Below are 19,936 nucleotides of genomic sequence, written 5' to 3'. Positions count from 1 at the left end.
CAATACAATAGCAAATTAGCATCCATTTTGGCAAATTGTGCACAAGTTGTGACATAGTTTTTGTATTGCATATATGTGCAAATAATAAAAATGTCACAGAGTGTTGAAAAGGTGCATAATATGGTCTGCAGAGGTCTGCCTAATCATAAAAGGGGTTATTCTTCCTCTTATCCAGAGATAAAAGGTATCTGTCAGGAAAGGCGTTAAGGTTGATTCCAAGCCAGACATGACTGGGGGCAGCTGGAAAACTGACAATATGTCAAGCCCCATGTCAAATTTTAAATAATTTTAAAAATTAAATATAAGAAAATATTTTGCTACAGTATCCCTTTAAAGGGTTGAACATGCTACGCAATATGTTGGCGCTATATAAATACATGTTAATAATAATAATAATAATAATAATAACATGAAAATTGGTGTTGATGGTGAGAGGGTTTGGCATCGACCTATGTGTGTAGGAAACCTGAGACAGAGCCAAGATACCTGCAGAACCCGAGATTGAGAAAGAGTGCCAATGGGCCTGAGAGAAGATTGTACCTGGAAAAGTCTGGTGTTTGGGAACATGCTGTCAGTGATGCTGATTTGAAATTAGGCTGTGTGGCCTGTTTGACTAAAAGTAATAAGTTGGTGAACTGCGAGTAGCAGTGAAGGAACAGTAACACCAAAAAACGAAAGTGTTTTAAAGGAGTGACAATATAATGTAATGTTACCCTGCACTGGTAAAACTGCTATAGCACAACTATAGTTTATATAAACAAGCAGCTGTGCAGCCATGGCAACAGTCATTCAAGCACAGGATACACAGTAGATAACAAATAAGTTATTAAGAATCCCATTGTATACTACAGAGTTTATCTCTTATCTGCTGTGTATCCTGTGCCTTTTCTCCTTTTTCAGCTTTGAATGGCTGCCCCCATGGCTACACGGCAGCAAACACACCAGTTATACCAGTGTAGCACACAACGGTACATTGTATTTTCATTATTTTTTTAAGATTTTAAAAGTGTTATTGTTAGTTGAACCTTGTGGTGGTCCAATGTCTGGGAGATTCCCTGGGTTAGACAAAAAGACTACAATCTCATCTGTGAGAGACAGTTACACATGTGCATTGCCTTGTGAAGCAAAGAACTATGTTAATTTGTTTTTAAGTGGAATAAAGTAAAGGTAAGTACTGTTTTGTCATTTTTGTGTACCTGTCTCTCTGCTTATGAAACCTCCTTGCCTACCATTTTAAAAGCTAATCTTACCATAAATAGCATTTGTGGCCAAGTAACTTAGAGAGAGTCAGTTGTGGCTATGTATGCGAGCATCTAAGGAAGCCATGGAATTACCAGAAGGTCCAGGCTAACAATAATGCCAGGGTTTCCTTTCACACAACTGTCATACAGTAAGTGGATTTGTAGCTTCTACATAGCATGCACCAGTTATTCCAGGATTTCTGACTTGTATGGGCTGATGCCATTATGCTGGAAGTGATGCCATTCTTACACAAATGCAATAAGGATAAAGAGAATTTACAGCAATTAAATATTGTGTATAGTTTGCTGTATTGGTGCATCATGATAAAGTTGCTGCAGACACTGCACATAATGGCACTAGAATTCTGGAAACAGGCTGCATTGTTGGTATCGTCATTGGCACCTAAAAGCTGCTTGTTTCACTTTACGCTGTGTTCATAAATAAGCCCTTTTGTCTTTTTCCTTCACCACAACCCATAAACCCAGGAAGTTGCTGTGTTTAAATATGTGCATATTTTACACAAATACATGCCAAGATGTAATTATGATGTCAGATAATAACTGTTGTATTTCTCTCTAAATTCTGAACTCGCTAAGAAGTACTGAAATGGCAATCCAAGAACTCCTTATGGATCTCCAGTCTCCTTTACTTGAACTTACTAAATACATCACTGCACTTTTCAAGCCAAAATGATAATTAATAGGAACCAAAAGAAAAAAAAATGCTATAAATTTAAGGTAAAAAAAACTGCAAAATGAGAGGAGAGAGAAAGCTGACTATGCCAAAGGAAAACCTCTTTATATTGTGTAATGGAATATCAATGCTGCTTCTAGCAAGGGTGGGAACCAAATGAAGAAAAAACATATCTCCTCCAGAGAAATTTCAGGCACAGAACACACAGTCAATCTCCCATGTCAGTCTCAGCCAAAGATGTGTTTATAGGAAAAAAAGTCTAAAAAGATTGATATTTCCAACATAATCCAAAAAGCAGACTTAAAGTTGGAAATCAAAGCAAATATTTCCCCTGAAGGTATTAACAGTACAGTAAGGTTCTTAATTATTCTAAACTACAGGAAGGAATATGTGCTAGATTGAACATATGGTAGATCAGATTTAGTCAAAGTTAACCAATTAATATGGGGTTTTCAACAATGATGTAATGTTTCTGGAAAAAAATGGAATTGGATTCTAATTGGATTCAGGAATTTGAATTGACATATAGGTTTCTTTAGCACCGCATTCGTTTTTATCTACAATATAACTCTTTCTTTCACAATATGATCAGGTCTCCTGCCAGCAAGTTATAATGAGGGCACAGGTTGGTGTCCGCCATTGTCAGGATATTATGTGGAACCAAAAGATTATCATTACTGTATTCAATTCTGTATAAAACCCCTTAACATATTTCTGAAAATGGATCCACTCCATGTAACAGAGTGAAATATGTTAATAAGGAACAAGTTTGTGTTTTAGAGTTCTTCTCACTGTTGTACCTTACCAAATGTACCCATGTAAACAATGTAAAAGATATGCAGCATCACACACATAGCTAAAATAGTACTTTTGGTAAAAGCCTGGCTGTGCCGGACTCACAGAAGTAATGTACAGAGCAAGGTATGGGTTGCAGTATAACCATTTTAGAAGACTTTATAACTTACTGGCAAATGAACAATTGCTCACACATAGTAACATTTTTACACCACGTAAAACTGCCCTCTCTGATTTTTGTCTACTCTAAAGACACTGAAGCATAGGCGGTGAGAACCAGCATTTTTCTATATATAACCCTTTTCTGCTCAGAAATAGCTTAGACTACTGTTAAGACCTTATTTCATGCTTGGATAATATAAAGTTTATCCCTATGGTTCTCCTCTACCATACTCTTTCTCAGAATTTTCAGAACAAAGTATGAACATGCTATTGTGTTAAGCTAAGGGCTGTTTTGAATGTGTCAGTCAATTAAAGGGGAAATGTCATAAGGATTAACTTTCAGCATGTTGTGTTAAAACGATAAATTAATCCACTTGACAATTAGTCATCTGTTTATTCCCTTTTCTAGTTGTAGCTGCTTGAAATTTTCATGGTGATGGTCTGGCATTTCAAAAGAAACAGAGAAAAGAAGGCTTAGTCTAACCAGAACTCCAAATTAATTCACTTCTTTCTTCTTAGAAAATCAAATACCTGGGAAACAGAAAAACCAAGAAGCAGTATAACAGCAGCCAGATATGTTGATCAGTTTAGTTGCTGATCAATATAATCACCACACATGTGTATGTGTTGGCCCCTATATGCTAATTAATCCAAATCAAATCAATTTGAAAGCCAAAAAGTCTGCTACATGGTGTAGCAACTATGCAACATATCTGAAAGAGTTACAGTCCTAACTCACAGACTGGCTGTGGTTTACTGGTTTGGATTTTTTTGGAGTAATGATCTAAGCAGTTTGTGGCTAAAAGGGATTCTAATTACCACAAATAACTTTATTTAATGTGCTCCATGCAGAAAGATGGGGGGTAGGAAATGACAACAAAGTCAAAACCACCAGATATTGTAAAAACAACATACATCAGTCATTTGAAACAAAAACAAAGGAAATTAGACAATTTTGAAACATTTGCAAGTGGGTGAAAGATGCTAATTAGGAAAAGGAGAATATTTGTGAATTTCTTTGTAGAGCCGGATGTGGTGCAGTGGTTAAGGCGCTGGATTTATAAACATGAAGCTGATGCTTTTATTCTAAGTCTGTCTGTGTGATCTTTCTATGACTATTTATTTTATACTTTGCTTCCCCTCTGGAAAAGAGCTATTACAAGATGCCTGCAGAATAGAGACATTTCTACTAACTGATACATTTAACTGATACATTTAATGAACATCCCTATGTTGGAGAATGAACACTGAAACCTGAGCCAAGATTCACCATGAGAATGCTGATTATATCATTCATGAGCAAATATTTTCGCTAACAAACTCATTTGTTTGCAGTATAGTTAAATTCTGCCAGACACTGTTGGAGAATTTATGACAGTGTTTCCTTGCTGTAGGTAGTTTGCTTTACTGTCAGTGTGATTTGTGATCTGTGTTATTGTGATGCAAATAAAGGCATTGTAGAAATTATGAAGCTGTGGTGCTAAACGTAAGGGCATTTTAAGTAAGAATTAATGGAGTGAAAATTTGATTTATAGTTTAGATTTGTGGGTGACCTCTTCCTTCTATGGTTTGGAACAGAAAAAGAACTATTCATATTCATAGAAAACATAGATTTAGGAGCAGATTTAACAAAGTGTGAGATTAGAGCTGAACACAGAAAACCCCACTTTTGATTCAATCCTGTGGGATTTTTAGAAGTGTATTTATCAGTGGATGAAAGTTCACCATATGTTAAATATACATCTAAAAATCCCATAGGAATGCATAGAACTGTCAGTGCCCTGGCTGCTGTGTCAGTGCCCTGGCTGCTGGATAAGCCAAGCTTTTTGCCCCAACTAGTCAGCCCGCTCTCCCTGCCATTTTCACATCTGTCTTTGCAACTGGTATCAGTAGCCTGGTGTGAACCAGGCTTCGAAAAATTGAACGAAACTCATGGTCGTTCCTCTCCATGGAATTCTTTAATAAAAGGTGAAAGATTTATTCGATTTGAAGAGAAACCAGAGTATGCCGTCAATGCTGCCTGGTGAAAGGCGACCTGCGAAGCAGGTGGGCGTGCACTCGCTGAGAGGCAAAAGGTCGCCTATCTGGATCCCCCAAAACAAGCTCCCTCCAAGACCGAGTTTAAAAGGAGCGGAAAGGAGACGAGTCCAAGAGAACAGCTACCGGCGCGCACCGATCGCTCGGTGCGCGCCGGTACGCGCCTTTCATTATGACATTTTCACCTCTTTGGCAAACTGGAAAGGCTTCTGATGGGCTATATCACCTTCCCATGGATCAAATAGCACTTAGGCAGGTTTTATTTAGCCTAAAAGTTTAAACTAAATGAACATGTGCCTTTTTTCACCTAAATTACTGTTACTATAAAGAATGTCTCATGTTTGCATTATGCAGTGGATTTCTGCAGGCTCAAGCTCTATATTTGCTAATCAACACCTTTCCATACAATTTCAGAGTTTAATAAAATGTAATGCCACAATTTTGCCCTTCACTACTCTTGACTACGCCTCTACTGTGGTGAGTTAGGCCATGCCTGTGTCCAGACAAACATTTATATCTCATTCTCAGATTCTCAGAGTAAGCATATTATGTCTGGGATTGATATGTCTTGAATTTATTCCACTATGTACATTATCAAAAGCAATATGCTGGGTTCAGAAACTGAAAGAGACAAATGTAACTAGGCCAGAGCCGAAAACCTAGGTAACACCTGTAAACATTACCTTGAACAGTTAGAAACAGTTATCAAAGTCCAATTTACAGAGGTCAAAATCAGGAAAGCCACAATAATCGGGAAAGAACAAGGCAGAAAACATTTAGACAGGGACTCAGGAGCCAGTCATGGACTCAGGGACAAGCAATGGATAAAGAACTCAGAAAACAGATAGAGACTTAGCTACAAGGCAAGGCTCAGGAATCAGGCAGGGTTAAGGAAATAGGCAGAGTTCAGAAACCAGGCAGGGACATAGACACAAGGCAGGGCTCAGGAACCAGGCATGGAGACATAGGAGTGAAACATATATGCTTAATTGTTAGATCATTAATGCCTGGTCTTAATGAGGAAAGAGAGTAAGAAAATAATAAAGGAAAAGAATGCTTGTTAGAGTTAAGTGTAAGGTCAGATTACAAAAGTCTCCAGTATCTCAACAGCTAACCACCACAGTATCACACGGTCCAAGGTTTGAATCCTGACAGCTAGGGAAGTTATTTACTAAAACTCAACTCAAAATTTCTCACTTTATTAAAAAAAATTTGACCAAATACCTAAACCTGAATCCACTTAATTTATCGTTAAATTTTCTTAAAAAAAACCAGTGTGACAAAATCTAGGGGCCCATTTACTTAGCTCGAGTGAAGGAATAGAGGAAAAAAACTACGAATTTCAAATGTTTTTTTTGGCTACTTCGACCATCGAATTGGCTACTTCGACCTTCGACTTCGATTCAAACGATTCAAACTAAAAATCATTCGACTATTCGATAGTCGAAGTACTGTCTCTTTAAAAAATACTTTGACCCCCTACTTCGCCACCTAAAACCTACCGAGGCCAATGTTAGCCTATGGGGAAGGTCCCCATAGGCTTCCTAACAATTTTCTGATCGAAGGATAATCCTTCGATCGATGGATTAAAATCCTTTGAATCGTTCGATTCGAAGGATTTAATCGTTCGATCGAACGATTATTCCTTCGATCGTTCGATCGTAGGAATAGCGCTAAATCCTTAGACTTCGATATTTGAAGTTGAAGGATTTCAATTCGGCAGTCAAATATAAAGGGTTAATTAACCCTCAATATTCGACCCTAGGTAAAACTGCCCCCAAACGTCAATTCGAATAGTATGTCTTTACAAATTGTCGCTCTGAGAACTCAAACTCCTGAAGGTAAAAAACATGTTCCAATTGTTAAAGGGACCATCTACCATTGACTACATGATTTCAATAGGTTTCAGCTGAGTATTTTCAATTTTAATTTTTAGCAGCTCCGGACCATGATAAATCCCAAAATGAATATAACACCTTAATAAATGAAAACCGCAACTTCCAACAAGTGGATCCTAGCATTCTCACAAGATTTAACTGTGGAGAGGTGACTGGAAGGAGCCGTGTCGTGGAATACTAGGAGATGCATCTATGCCAAAGGCCAAAGGAGTTGAATTATTTTGATTGACAGCTCAATAGTATAATTAGCTGTACCTTTGGAAATATTTATTTTAAAAAAAAAAACAACAACGGAGAGCTGTTTTTCAAAAGTCTCCATGTAGACTAGCAACAGAATATTAAGGTAAGGATGATAAATCCTCTTTAAGATGCCATGCAAAGCACAGTAGGATTGTTGGCAGCCTAAAGCCAAAAAAACACCATCCAAAATGCTCATTTGTGATAAATATACAAATTGCTTGATATGTAGCAGTTGCTACTGAGGAGTCTCCCTGAGAGTGCTGTTTGCATTAGTGGATGATGACCAGATCTGCCCTTTAAGCTAGGTTGCCAATCTATGCAAATATAAATTTTTCCACATTAATCAAGGTATATCAGAAATGGCCACACTTTCCACAAAAGGGGGCAATATACAGGAATGAGAGAAAAGTCACTGCTTGGATCACATCAAGGAGGAAGTCTCTACTTATCTCAAGCAATCATCGGCTAAACAGACTTTTGTCTGACTGGTGTTTATTACAATTCTGGCATTAATTTTGATAAAACATTTTTGTAAGTGAAATAAATCTGAATATGCACAGATTTGTTTATTTCTAACTAAATTAAATTTGTGAATTAATTTTCCTCAGGAGTAATTAAAAGAAATGGTTGTATGTGGCTCTGTAATTTGCCCCTAATATTCAGTTATGTTTACTTATATTCTTTTATTTACACTGTATGGCTTTTACAGTATATATAGTACTTTTATCTTCTGCTGTCCTGTGAGTATTTCTAGTATGTGTGAGTCCCTTATAGTGAAGAAAGGGGCACAGGGCCTGATGGATGCCTAAACAGTACACAGGGATTGAGTTTTGTGTGATAAAAACTGCCTGGATATAGTCTACAGGAATATGTAATTAATGGAACATGAGTGGGATAGAAAGGGAAGCTCTAGTGCCAAGGAAATGGACCTTGTCACTGGAATGCCATTAATTAAGAGTGAATTTTTGGATCTCCTGTGAAGACCAAGAAATTTAAGCTGCATGCACGATGAATTACCTTTTGAGTTCTGTATTTCTTATATGAAGAGTAACCAAAATCAGGCTTTTTAAAAAGAAATGCAAATAAAAACCACATAGGGCAGTTTTTCAGTGTTTAGATTAATTCCCCATCTTTAACCTTTTAACTGCCAGAAAACAGCACTGCTCTAATACTGCATTTTTCCATTGAAGGGATACTGTCATGGGAAAACATGTTTTTTTTAAAAATGCATCAGTTAATAGTGCTGCTCAAGCAGAATTCTGCAGGGAAATCCATTTCTCAAAAGAGCAAACAGATTTTTTTTACATTCAATTTTGAAATCTGACATGGGGCTAGACATATTGTCAGTTTCCCAGCTGCCCCCAGTCATGTGACTTGTGCTCTGATAAACTTTAGTCACTCTTTACTGCTGTACTGCAAATTGAAGTGATATTACCCCCTCCCTCCCCCCCCCCCCCCCGCAGCCTAACAACAGAACAATGGGAAGGTAACCAGATAGCAGCTCCCTAACACAAGATAACAGCTCCCTGGTAGATCTAAAAACAACACTCAATAGTAAAAGCCAAGTCCCACTGAGACTGATTCAGTTACATTAAGTAGGAGAAAGGCACAAGTCACATGACTGGGGCAGCTGAGAAACTGACAATATGTCTAGCCCCATGTAAGATTTCAAAATTGAATATAAAAAAATCTGTTTGCTCTTTTGAGAATTGGATTTCAGTGCAGAAGTCTCCTGGAGTAGCACTATTAAATGATGTGTTTTGAAAAAAACATGTTTTCCAATGAAATTATCACTTTAACACTCCAACACATGTTGCGGAATCTACTATGTTACTATGTAATGTATTTCCATCACTGTAGTTTCTGTAGTTGAGTTATAGGAAGTGTTTCTTCATTATACGGACAGAGGCTAGCCCTTTTTAAAGTTGTCATTTATATAAAAAATACTTGTATTTGTATCAATATGCACCTTTTATTAATCAATGTATGCATTTTGTTGATGAGCAGCTGGCTGAATCTGTAAATACATTACATATGGAGCAAAATATGTGGGTAAAGAAGGGAGGGAGTGGGTTGATATTAGATCATCATGGGCAGAAAATATGCTTGCCATCTACCATCATTTAGTTTTATATGAAGAAAAATCTTTTTATGCAAAGCATGCATTTTTCTAGTTTGAATCATCTTAATAAATATTGTGTTGAAATAGGTGAATATTGAATAACTGTTTGTGAAAGTTTATGTATACAGGACCTACATTCTTCAAAAACAATCTTTAGAGAGTGAAAGGAGGCAGCATATATCTTACTTGCAGTATATGTACAGTATAGTTAAGAGTCAGCAGTTTTTTTCATTATTCATATTGAGCACGATTAGAATTTAATTCAATAGGCCAATTCCTGAATCGAATCCCGAATTTGCATATTAGTCTATGGAAGGGTTAAAAAGAACACCCATGGGGAGAGGGAATAGTAATTTTCTTTGTTCATGTGATAAAAAGTCATGTTATTTCAAGGATTTAGTTTTAGTTAGCCAGGCACTTGGATTTGGCTGCATCCTGCTGAAAAAGGACAAATCCTAAACTGAAACCAGGATTCCCTACTTATGCAAATGGTTGTTTATACATTTGAGCAAGACCCACAATTCAATAGTTGAAGATGAATCACCTTTTTTGCTCTCCCGATTGCTGCTCTCGTCTGCCCTGATTGTAAAGAGAAGAGGTATGTGCTGATAGGGGTAAGTGGGGTGTAGGGGTTGCAGCTGGGGAAGGGAGCCATGGAGGTTGGCACAGTGGGGGCCAGGGCTGAAAGCAGCCCCTGTGATCCGACACTGGTTGGGGCCCACCAGAATTTTTCCCGTTGTCCTGGTTACCCAGTCTGAGCCTAATTTCACATAGTTGCTTGCGTGTTTGCATGCTTGCCCTAGTGATTTACACTGATTCTAGAAGGTTCCAGAATAGTGTAGTATTTTATAACTGGAGCTTTAAAGAAAAGGAATATATGTATAGGAAACTCAAAGGCAAAAAGACATCAAGACCTTGAGACTTTTAACTTACAAACGTTATTCCATCACAATAAATAAAGCCTTAAAAGACTTTGTGACACATAAGTTTCATAATTTCAAGACACAGCTTATGACACTTGGAGGCTTATTTATTAAAGGTTGTATTTTAGTGGTTTTAGAGTTTTGGGAAACCACAACTAAACTCACAAACTCTAAAACTATGAATGTCATTGAATTTATTCAAAGACCCAAATATAATAAGTGTGAATGAAAAAAAGAGCTGAACTCCTAGTGAAAAAAAAATCTGAAAAACCACTAAAAGATCAGGGCAGCTTTAATTGACTTCTTAACACCTTGACAACTTTTACTTGGCGAAGTTTGGTCTTTGTGTTTTTTTCTCTTAATATATATAGAATTTTTAGAGCTTTTTAGAAATATAGCAAAATCTCAAAATTTTCGAGATTCATTGAAAAATTGCAATTCAATTGTTAGTAAATATTGATTGGCGAATTTATTCGCCAGGCGCGAATTCGCAGCGACGCAGTTTCGCAGATTTTTTTGCAGTTTCGCAAATTTCGCTGGAAATTTGCGAATTCTTCGCCGAATCGAAACACCCCAAATTCGCCCATCACTATTAGTAAATGGGTCCCCTAATGTCTTTGTTCCTGTCCCAAAGAAGAGGACAGTATTGTATTTATTTTAACTGATACTATAGTAGAATCATCTGTGTTGCTGAATTGATGATATGGGCTACTGCACTGATGTAAATTTGAGATTGCTAGATAATAAGCCCCATTTAATTTTATGTCTTACAATCTATGTGAATGCTTTAATTGTGTGATATGTCTCTTCTGTTGTTTTCATTCAAAATTATATATTTGTTTTTGTTTTATGAATTCTGGTTAAAGGCACAAAACAACTGCAAGGTGCTTAGAATAATTATCATACCTCCCAGCATTTGAAAAATGAAAAGACGAAAAAAAAGATCTTTTTGATCAAGCCCATAGTGTGACCACACCCCCTAACTACCATGCCCATTTTACATAAATTTTATGTAAGTTTGAACACATTTCTGGGGGGTTTAAGAGTCATGTTTTATGTTTTATAACAGGTGAATTGACTTTTAAGCTTCAAGCCTTAGTTCTCCCAAGAGACCTGCTTATCTTAAATAATTACAATTTTATCTAAGTGTAGATAATGAGTATTCTGGACTCTCTGCCAAAAGCCTCTTATTTAATTAAGTTTCAGAAACTTTTTATCATTTTCTGGCTGTTCAATGCAGGAGATCAAAGATAAAGGTGGGACCGGGACAATAGGCTAAGTTGTCAAAATTGGGACTGTCCCGCAAAAAAACGGATTGTTAATAATAATAATTCTTTACTGTTGTTAAAATTATGAAGTTCATGACATTTTCAGACAGTTATTTATTTAGCATAATCAAGTTTATATTTATTGTCTGTCTTTTAATATGGTGCTTTTCATGAGAATATGCTTGTGCTCAACATCTTTTTTTTTTTAATAAGGAAAAAAATAAAAAATCATTTTTTGTTATTTTATGGCAGCAAACAGAGAAATTAGAGCTAGTCCATGTTTGGTGCTTACAAGGGAGATAATTAGATTATAAGTGCACAGATAAACCCCCTGCATAAATGAACAAAAAAGTTACAACCAAGGGAGAAGGGAGGGGGTTCGAGTGCCCTGTTTAGCTCAAGAAATAACACAAAAAATAGATTTTTGCTGATTAAAAAATAAGCAAAAAGTATGTTCTGCACAAGCCTTTATCTAAAGTTCTATGTTGTGCCTCAGTGAATGTCATTGTACATTTATGAAAACCAGTACATATCTGTTTGTGTTAGTTCAGAGCTGGGTAGGACAAGTACAGCAATGCAGTTAGAATGTTACCCAATGACTATTCATATTTTGACCTACTGTAGGTGTACAATATTAACCAATTAACTGCATACTACATACATACTAGTGCTCTTATCAATTACTGGGGGGTAGGAGAGGACTTAAAAAATGGATGAGCTGTGGATGTTTAATGAGTATAATACCATGTCTGATTGTAGTTAGGATTTTCAAGTGTTCTTTAAAACCTGTTTTTTTTTAAGAACTACATTCCACATTCTTAATCCCAAGTCCTCTACAATTATAATTATCAGTAAAGAAATACTGGTTGTGATTGATACAAGGGGTTAAAATTAGTTTAAATGAAAGTTAAACTATCACTATCAAATATCCCATCTCTTTATTCAGCTGAAAGTTGGTCCATGGTGATGGGGACTAGTAGTTTCTGATTGCTGAGAGAGGGCTGGTATGTGTTGGATGGTCTGTAAATAGCGTTGCCACCCAGCCGGTATTTTATCGGCCTAACCAGTAAAACACCTGCCAAGGCCAGGGCCGGTATTACAAATTTACCAGTAATGTAGTTGCCGGTAAGTTTGTAACACGCTTTAAAAAAGTGCTTGGCCCGTCCTCAATTCGCTTAGAACGTACCTTCTTTTTGGCCTTCTGGACTTTGCTCAACGTGGCCCCACCCCCTTCTGTGGCAATTTGATTGGCCCCGCCCCATTTTGCATCACAGAACACCCCCTTTTGTTCCCGCCCCCCACCAGCCAGTAAAAACTTTTGGAAAAGGTGGCAACCTGTCTCTAAATAAACAGCTAATTGGTCTTTTATATGGAGCTGTGATCAGATGCAAGGATATATATTTTACATTTTCCCCACAGACAGAGCTAGCACTCGTTTTATGATAAGGGTATGGTTAAGTTATTTCTGTATATATCCATAGGATAGGTACCATTGATTTCCATATCTTATTACATTTTTGAATAGTTGCATGAAAATGGAGAAGTGTAAAAAAAGAAATAGTTTAGCTAAGGCACTATATTCAATTCTTAAATTTTTTGGCTTTAAAGGATTTCTTTATAGGAAGGACAGTTATCTTTTCTCTGTCGTGTTTTGGTGAGAGAAAAAAAACAACACTATGCTCAGGGGCGGAACTACTAGGAGGGCGGAGAGTGTGATCATACCCAGACCTCCTTGGAGCCTTGTCTTGGCTAAACATGCAACTTGACAGAGTAAGATACATTTTTTGGCATGAAAAGTGGTTTACTCTGCATGCCACCAGTTGAATTACACACAACCACTGCTGCATTCTGCACTCTGCTGTGTATTGAGCACTAGGTTTAATGTGGTGTGCAGGGCAAGTGTTTTGTGGCTGAGGAAATCAGTTCAAGTTTGACACAGACTCAATAACTGCTGCTTACTCTGCACTTTCTCATAACCATAATTTAAATTGTAATCAGAATAGGAAGGCTGTATAACATGAAGACAAATGTGAAAAGAAAAATCGCAAAGAACCTTTTATTGCCATAATTGGAGAAAATAATGGTGGTTAAGGAAAAGAAGGGTTAATCAACAAGTGTTTTTCTCACTACCAGAACTACATGAGTTAAGCTGGCCATAGACGCAAAGATTTGATTGTACGAATCTCTGTTTCGTACAAATTTCCGGCCCGTGTGTGGAGTGTCCCAACATTTTTCGTGCCATGGTGATCGTTCATTCAGGCAATCAGACAGGTTAAAAAATTTCTATCGGCTACCGATAATATCTCTGCATGTATTGCCGGTGGGAGACCAGATTTTGTCAGACATAACTTTCATATGATTGCTGTCAAAGGCAGAACATTGTCTGATCTGTTCCTTTACTACTTTATTTGATCTGAATAGTTAGTGGCAGGTCGGGAGATGGTACAGAACGGTTGTTCGTCTGATCTGAAGGTAAATCTGCACATCTATGGGCAGCTTTAGGGTACTACTTTGTCTACATAGCTCCAGCGCCTAACTCGTGCATTCTGGGATTTGTTTGCACAAGGTATATCAAGATCCAAGTTAGCCAAGGAAGTGTGTGTAACTACCATTGAGAAGCAATTATTGAGAAGCAGAGTTCAAAACTACAAGGATAACAGCACTCCAAAGCTCTTAATGAGCCCTCCTCTCACATCACTCCCAGTTTTCTTTTGGAATTCACACAGTACACATCCATAGTGTGTTGATACCTTTTTTGCTCCAAAGCCACAATCCAAACATGTTGCATGTCATGACTATAAGGGCAATGGCAGACATAGCTGTTGCCTGGTGGTGACAAATAGCCCTGTTTGTCATTGCCCTAAGGCTTATGACACAAAGGCCTAAAAAAATATTTTTTGTTTAATCTCAGGAGGATGTCTATAAGGATAACTGGAAATTGTAGGGTGTTATGTCTCACTGCAAATGTCCACATTTTGAGGAGATGATTGAAGAGATAGAGGCCTGCTCTCAGCTTCTTTTCTTCAGTATTTGCTGCTGGCATTGCTAGCTCAAGCAAAAAGCAAATCTATTGCAAATATCCTTACTATTGACTGAGTTAAGTCCACTTAACTGATATGCATATTGAATCCTTTAATCAAACTTTGATTTTCAGGAATGAAGAATGACAAATTTGATATCCTATATGAAGCTGAAATGGTTAATTTTGCCTCCAATAATACCTGGCAGCAAACCAATGGCCCTTTCACTCCTCCTACAGAGTATGTTTACTATCTCAGTTTTTACTCTGTACGGTTAAGAGCAAGTCCTCAGGGCACTTAGAGAAAACACAGCGTGGGGGATTCAGTTTGCATGTCAAATAGGCTGAATCGGCAGGAGAGCAAGTAGGGCTGGTGAGCTATGGTTTAAAATAACAACTATAATATATCTGCAAAATGTTTGTTTTTAGCCTCTATGCTGCCTTAAATACAATATGTACTTGCATTTTCCTTTTAATTCTCTAAACTTTCAATAGGGAATTCAAAAAAGAGTAACTGTAGTCCAGCCAGGCAGTATAAAGGTAAGAATGTTGACAAACTAAACATTTCTAACTAGAGCTATTCAGTTAATGAAAACAAAAAGCCCATATACAGTATTTCAGCACCATGGTGGGCTTTCATTTGGAACCCAAAACATCATGAGGAAGATCACATTGTGGGGATGGCATGAGTAAGAAAGCATTTCTGTTTGATTTTGAATTATTTGTTTCTCTACAACAGTACAACTTCCATCGTTGGTCTTGGATGCCCTGGACCCACCAGGGCTATAATCTGAAGGGCCCCTCTCCTGTGTCCATCTCCCCCCAACCAGTGTGCCCCTGCACTGCATACCTTATTGTACCTCCTTCCTGCTCTTTAACCGGAGCAGTCTGGCAGCTGTAAATGGGCAGGAAAGCTTTGAAAGCATACAAAGGGAGGGAGTCTGGCTCAGCAGTGCCAATAAAGGCCAGGGTCCACCCCGCTATCCTTCCTGCTCGGTCCCACCTTGAAAATGTCCCTTTGTTTATTGCTTATACGCTTACTATTTTATATGTGTTTAAAGTAATATAATAATATAATGGTGTCCCGCAAAGGAATGCATAAACTGTGGTTATAAAGATCCGTTTGGGTGCCATGGGGTAGCATCAGGTCCTGAGGCCTCCAGCTAATTATGTAGCTTTCTAACTTTACATACAGATTGCAAAATACACTATAATATACAGTCTGTATGATTTACAGTGGCATGCATTTCATTTTATGCCAGGATAAGAAGTATGAACAGGCTTATTTTACTTTCTGTCTTTTTCAAGGGGAAAAAGTAGATTTAGTGGGAAAGGCAAAAGGCGGCATACTGACCCCAAAATAAGGAGTCTCCTTTCTTGACAGATAGAATTGGCATGTGTGCAAGGTAAGTCACTAATAAGGAGCCTATTCATAACCGTTTTTTAATTTATACTGGGAAAACTAAAGAAATTATCTAATGGCTAGCATGGCTGAGATACTGATACGCAGAACTCTGAGTTCTGTTCCTTCACAAACAGTATCTGGGTTGATATTAACCTACTGTAAATGCAGTTGATAGAAAAGGGCAGCTGAGACACAGGTCTATTTATCAAGATTTCACAGCTGAAAAGCTAACTGAATACATCCCCAGAGCTGCCAAAAGAGTCAAAACATCCAGACCTATTAAAGGCACAGTTGCTCTTTCTGTAATCGTTGCGAGGAATTTATTTCCAAATACATTGACTCAGAAGACTCTATGTATACTATGTAGAGTTGCTGCACTTTGTGTCAAAGAAATTATGAATCTCCTCGAGGAAGGCATACATTAATATACCTTTTTCACTGTGCAGAATTGTGTTTAAATCCATTTGACTTTTCCCATGACAGTACAAGTTATGCAGTTTCTGGTTTGTGGTGGATGAAGGCAGTCACAAGGATATAGGAGGAAATCCACTGGGGTTTCACATATTTTAAGGCTAAATCAACAACCAACATGTGATGAGTATTGTTTGTGTATGTTTTATGTACATACAGGTAATGTGCAGAGTTACAAGCTTCAGATTTGCTCTGCAAGTAATATAATTCTGTTTTTGTTTAGGATTTATCAAAGAAATTTAATTTATGAGCATCTTGGATACATGCTAAAAACTTGCTATGGTCTAAAGTACATCTGCTTTTAAACACAACATCTCGTCTCAGATGGCAAAAATACTCCCAGCACTACCTGAAAAAACAGCTTGACACAGATTAACGCTTTATTTATTGGAAAAATATACTATTATTCTATTTTTTGTTTATTTTTTTCTAATTGTTTCTTAGCTCATGAGATGTAGTAACTACATATAAAAAAGAAGGAGAGAAAACATCCATGTCATGGTTACTAGAGGTATTTTCATGATGTTATTATTACTTGGACACCAAAATCTGAAGTTGCATACAAAAAAACAAAAAAAAAATGGTTTAAATTTAGATCAATATTCTTCTAATTAACTTGTACTCACAAACCATACCATAGCACTGGGAATGCCTTGACTTGATCATTCTGCACATGTGTATGATGTCAGAATTGCATTATGCAAATGCAAAGTTCCCTCCTGATTCAAGTGTCCTAGTGTTGGTGGGGGCCAATTTTTTAAAGGAAAACAACTGTTACCACAAACCGGAGTAGGGGCTCTATTAGCCCACACCTTTGGTTGGGGGTAATATTTTTGGCAACAGGCGCTTTTTAATATCCACCCTTTTTATAATAATAATGATAGCTACATAAAGCTACTTACATGCTGAATTCTTTATAGAGCAGGAGTCCCATATAAAAAGGCAGTTTGCCCACACTGCTGCCTTTATGAATCGTATGCACTATCTCAGGTAGAACCATGTGAAAAATCACCTGTGCTTGAGTTTCCATAGGGAGCAGTGTGGAACAATTTCAGGGCTTGAATTGAAACTTAACTATGGTTAATATGCTATGCACAGATTTTTTTATCTCTACAAAGATATAGTTATTTACAGTTACCTAAAAGCTGACTTGGCCTATTGAGAGACTTTTGGCCACACATTTAAATGACCTAATTCCACAGTTAAACATCCATTTGTTTGGCCAACTGAGTGTTATGCTAAGCATGGGGACCTACTGAATAGCGAGGACAAACAAAGGTACCATCTGGGATCCTCAACCAATCTTATGGGTCAGCAATGCACTGGACACAACACAAACTTCTGTTTGAACTTTGAATGTTCTGAATAAACATTTTGATATTCATACCTAGCAACCATTCACAAGTCTTGCCTACTGTTGTCTTGGATTCAATTCCAGCAACACAGTAATATAGTAAATTCTTCCTGTGCCTACATGGGTTTCCTCAAGCTTCCCTGGTTTCCTCCCATGGTCCAAACTCACACTGCTGATTTTATTTGCTTTTTATCAAATTGACTTCACAGGAGTAAGGACTAATGCAAATCATTAAACATCGGTGGTGTAACAATAGTGAAAGCATTTTGTGCCAATTTTCATCATCAGGACCCCTAAAGTACTGCCGCCCTAGGCCCGGGCGGGCCTTGGTGGCCTTTCCACAAATCCAGGCCTGGGCAGAGTTGTTACCCACTGTTAAACATAAACGCAATGTGGCAAGCACTTTGTAGCATTAGGATGCAAGGTTGGACTGGCAAGCTAGAGCACCAATAGATTTCTTGGTGGGACCAAGTTTAGGTCAGTTCCCCACATCAGCCATTATTTATTTTCACCATAGGCATATAACATATAGTAGGCTTTGACTTGAATACTGAATAAACTGCTAATTATTGTATGTCTGTGTGGAGGTCTGTTCCATTGAGTGCCTGCCAGTGGCAGTTGGTATTACGGTGTTCATCTGCACCCTTAGCTGAAGGTTCAGGGAGGTGTGCCTGGACCCAGTGGCGTAACTAGTTGTTACTGGGCCCCATAGCAAATTCAATTTAGGGCCCCAAAATATTTATAAGTTGGCCTATTTTACCAAGATACATTAAAATTGCTCATTAATTAGGGTCTTACTGGGCCCCCTACACTCCTGGGCCCCCCTGTAACCGCAGGGTCTGCTTCCTCTATAGTTACGCCCCTGCCTGGACCTCCTCCTATACTGGGTGAGTCTAACTGGGTGAGTCTATCATGACCATTGTTCTCTGTTTTGCTATATAACACCTATTCCATTTGGCACTGTCTCCATTTTATTGTTGTGTGACTGGGCCCGGGTGTGATGTTCTCTGGAGGGCCCTAGGAGGTCCAGTCTGAGCCTGTAAAAGTGGTCATATACAAATAATATTATTAAAATAATAATACAGGTAGTGTGTATTGGTTACATTTTTTTCTATGGTGAAAGATCTACAATGAAACCCCAATTTTAAATGCCATGATTTTAAGTGTTCCCTCATTTTACACTGTTTTTTGTGGTCCCCCAATATATGTATATATATATATATATATATATAGATAGATAGATAGATAGATAGATAGATAGATAGATAGATAGATAGATAGATAGATAGATAAAGCAACAAAATAGACTACACTCTTAGGTCTTGTATAAGTGAAAAAAAATGTGCCGAAACGTTGAATAAAACACATTTTCTTTTTCACTTATACAAGACCCATGAGTGCGGTCTATTTTGTAGCTTTAATACTAATGTTTTTGTACCAGCACCTAGGCAGTTACATGGTGTTCTGTGTGCACCAGGCTAGTGTGTGTATATATATATATTGCATGCTGTATTTCCCTGATTTAAAATTTTTACGCCATTTTACGCCACTTGTTTTCTGGTCCCTCGTAAAATGCAGGAGTAATCCTATTTCCTATGATTTGAAAGGAACACAATTAGTGAGAAATGTTTTCAAACCATGTAAGACTGATCATGTGGAAATGGAGTCTTGTGCAACTTCTATGCTGTTGAGCAGAGAAAATGATGATGAAGTTGAAAGATCTGAGAAAAACTACTATTCTGTGCATTGCGGTGTGATGATCCAACCAGCTCTACCAACTGATCCCATTCACATCTAAACTGCAGGCACAGACATGCAGGAGGCCATACTGTACGTATCTTGTATAATTCATGGTAGAGTTGTAAGTGATTTCACAATAGAGCTAGATCAGGATTTGTGGAAAGGCCACCAAGCCCCAAGCCTAGGATGGCAGGATTTTAGGGGGCGGCATGCTGCCCAACCACACCCACATTGGTTCAGAAACACTGGGGATGCTCAGGAGATACAATTGTTTTTTAAATTTTCAGTGCACCAATCCCCATTGCTCTGGTCCTGATGATGAAAATTTGCACGAATAAAGTGGAGGGGACAAGGGTGACTAACGGCAGTGGGCCTAGGGGCGCCTGCTATGTAAATCCAAAAATCTGTGATTTTTCTATATTATTAGCTCCAAGGTAATTAAAGCAGACACTTATGAACAGCAAAAGAAAAGCATTTTGTTTCTGCCTCCTCATCCAGACTAAATTAACCCCAAATCACCCTAAATATTTTATAAAGCAGCCTAAAACTACTTTGCCCACTAAAGGT

The 19,936-nt window shown here is 37.8% G+C and overlaps 1 non-coding gene across 1 annotated transcript; it reads right to left on the bottom strand.

Annotated features, from left to right (window-relative positions):
• Positions 1 to 4,783: 4,783 nt before the first annotated feature.
• Positions 4,784 to 4,898, bottom strand: LOC121393477. The gene has a single exon (XR_005961093.1). It is a non-coding gene; the product is annotated as a U5 spliceosomal RNA (small nuclear RNA).
• Positions 4,899 to 19,936: the final 15,038 nt, after the last annotated feature.

This window comes from Xenopus laevis, chromosome 4S (genome assembly GCF_017654675.1).
Source record: "Xenopus laevis strain J_2021 chromosome 4S, Xenopus_laevis_v10.1, whole genome shotgun sequence".
Lineage (NCBI taxonomy): Eukaryota > Metazoa > Chordata > Amphibia > Anura > Pipidae > Xenopus > Xenopus laevis.
Note: the sequence above shows the minus strand (reverse complement) of the source record. Positions and strands in the feature narration are given on the sequence as shown.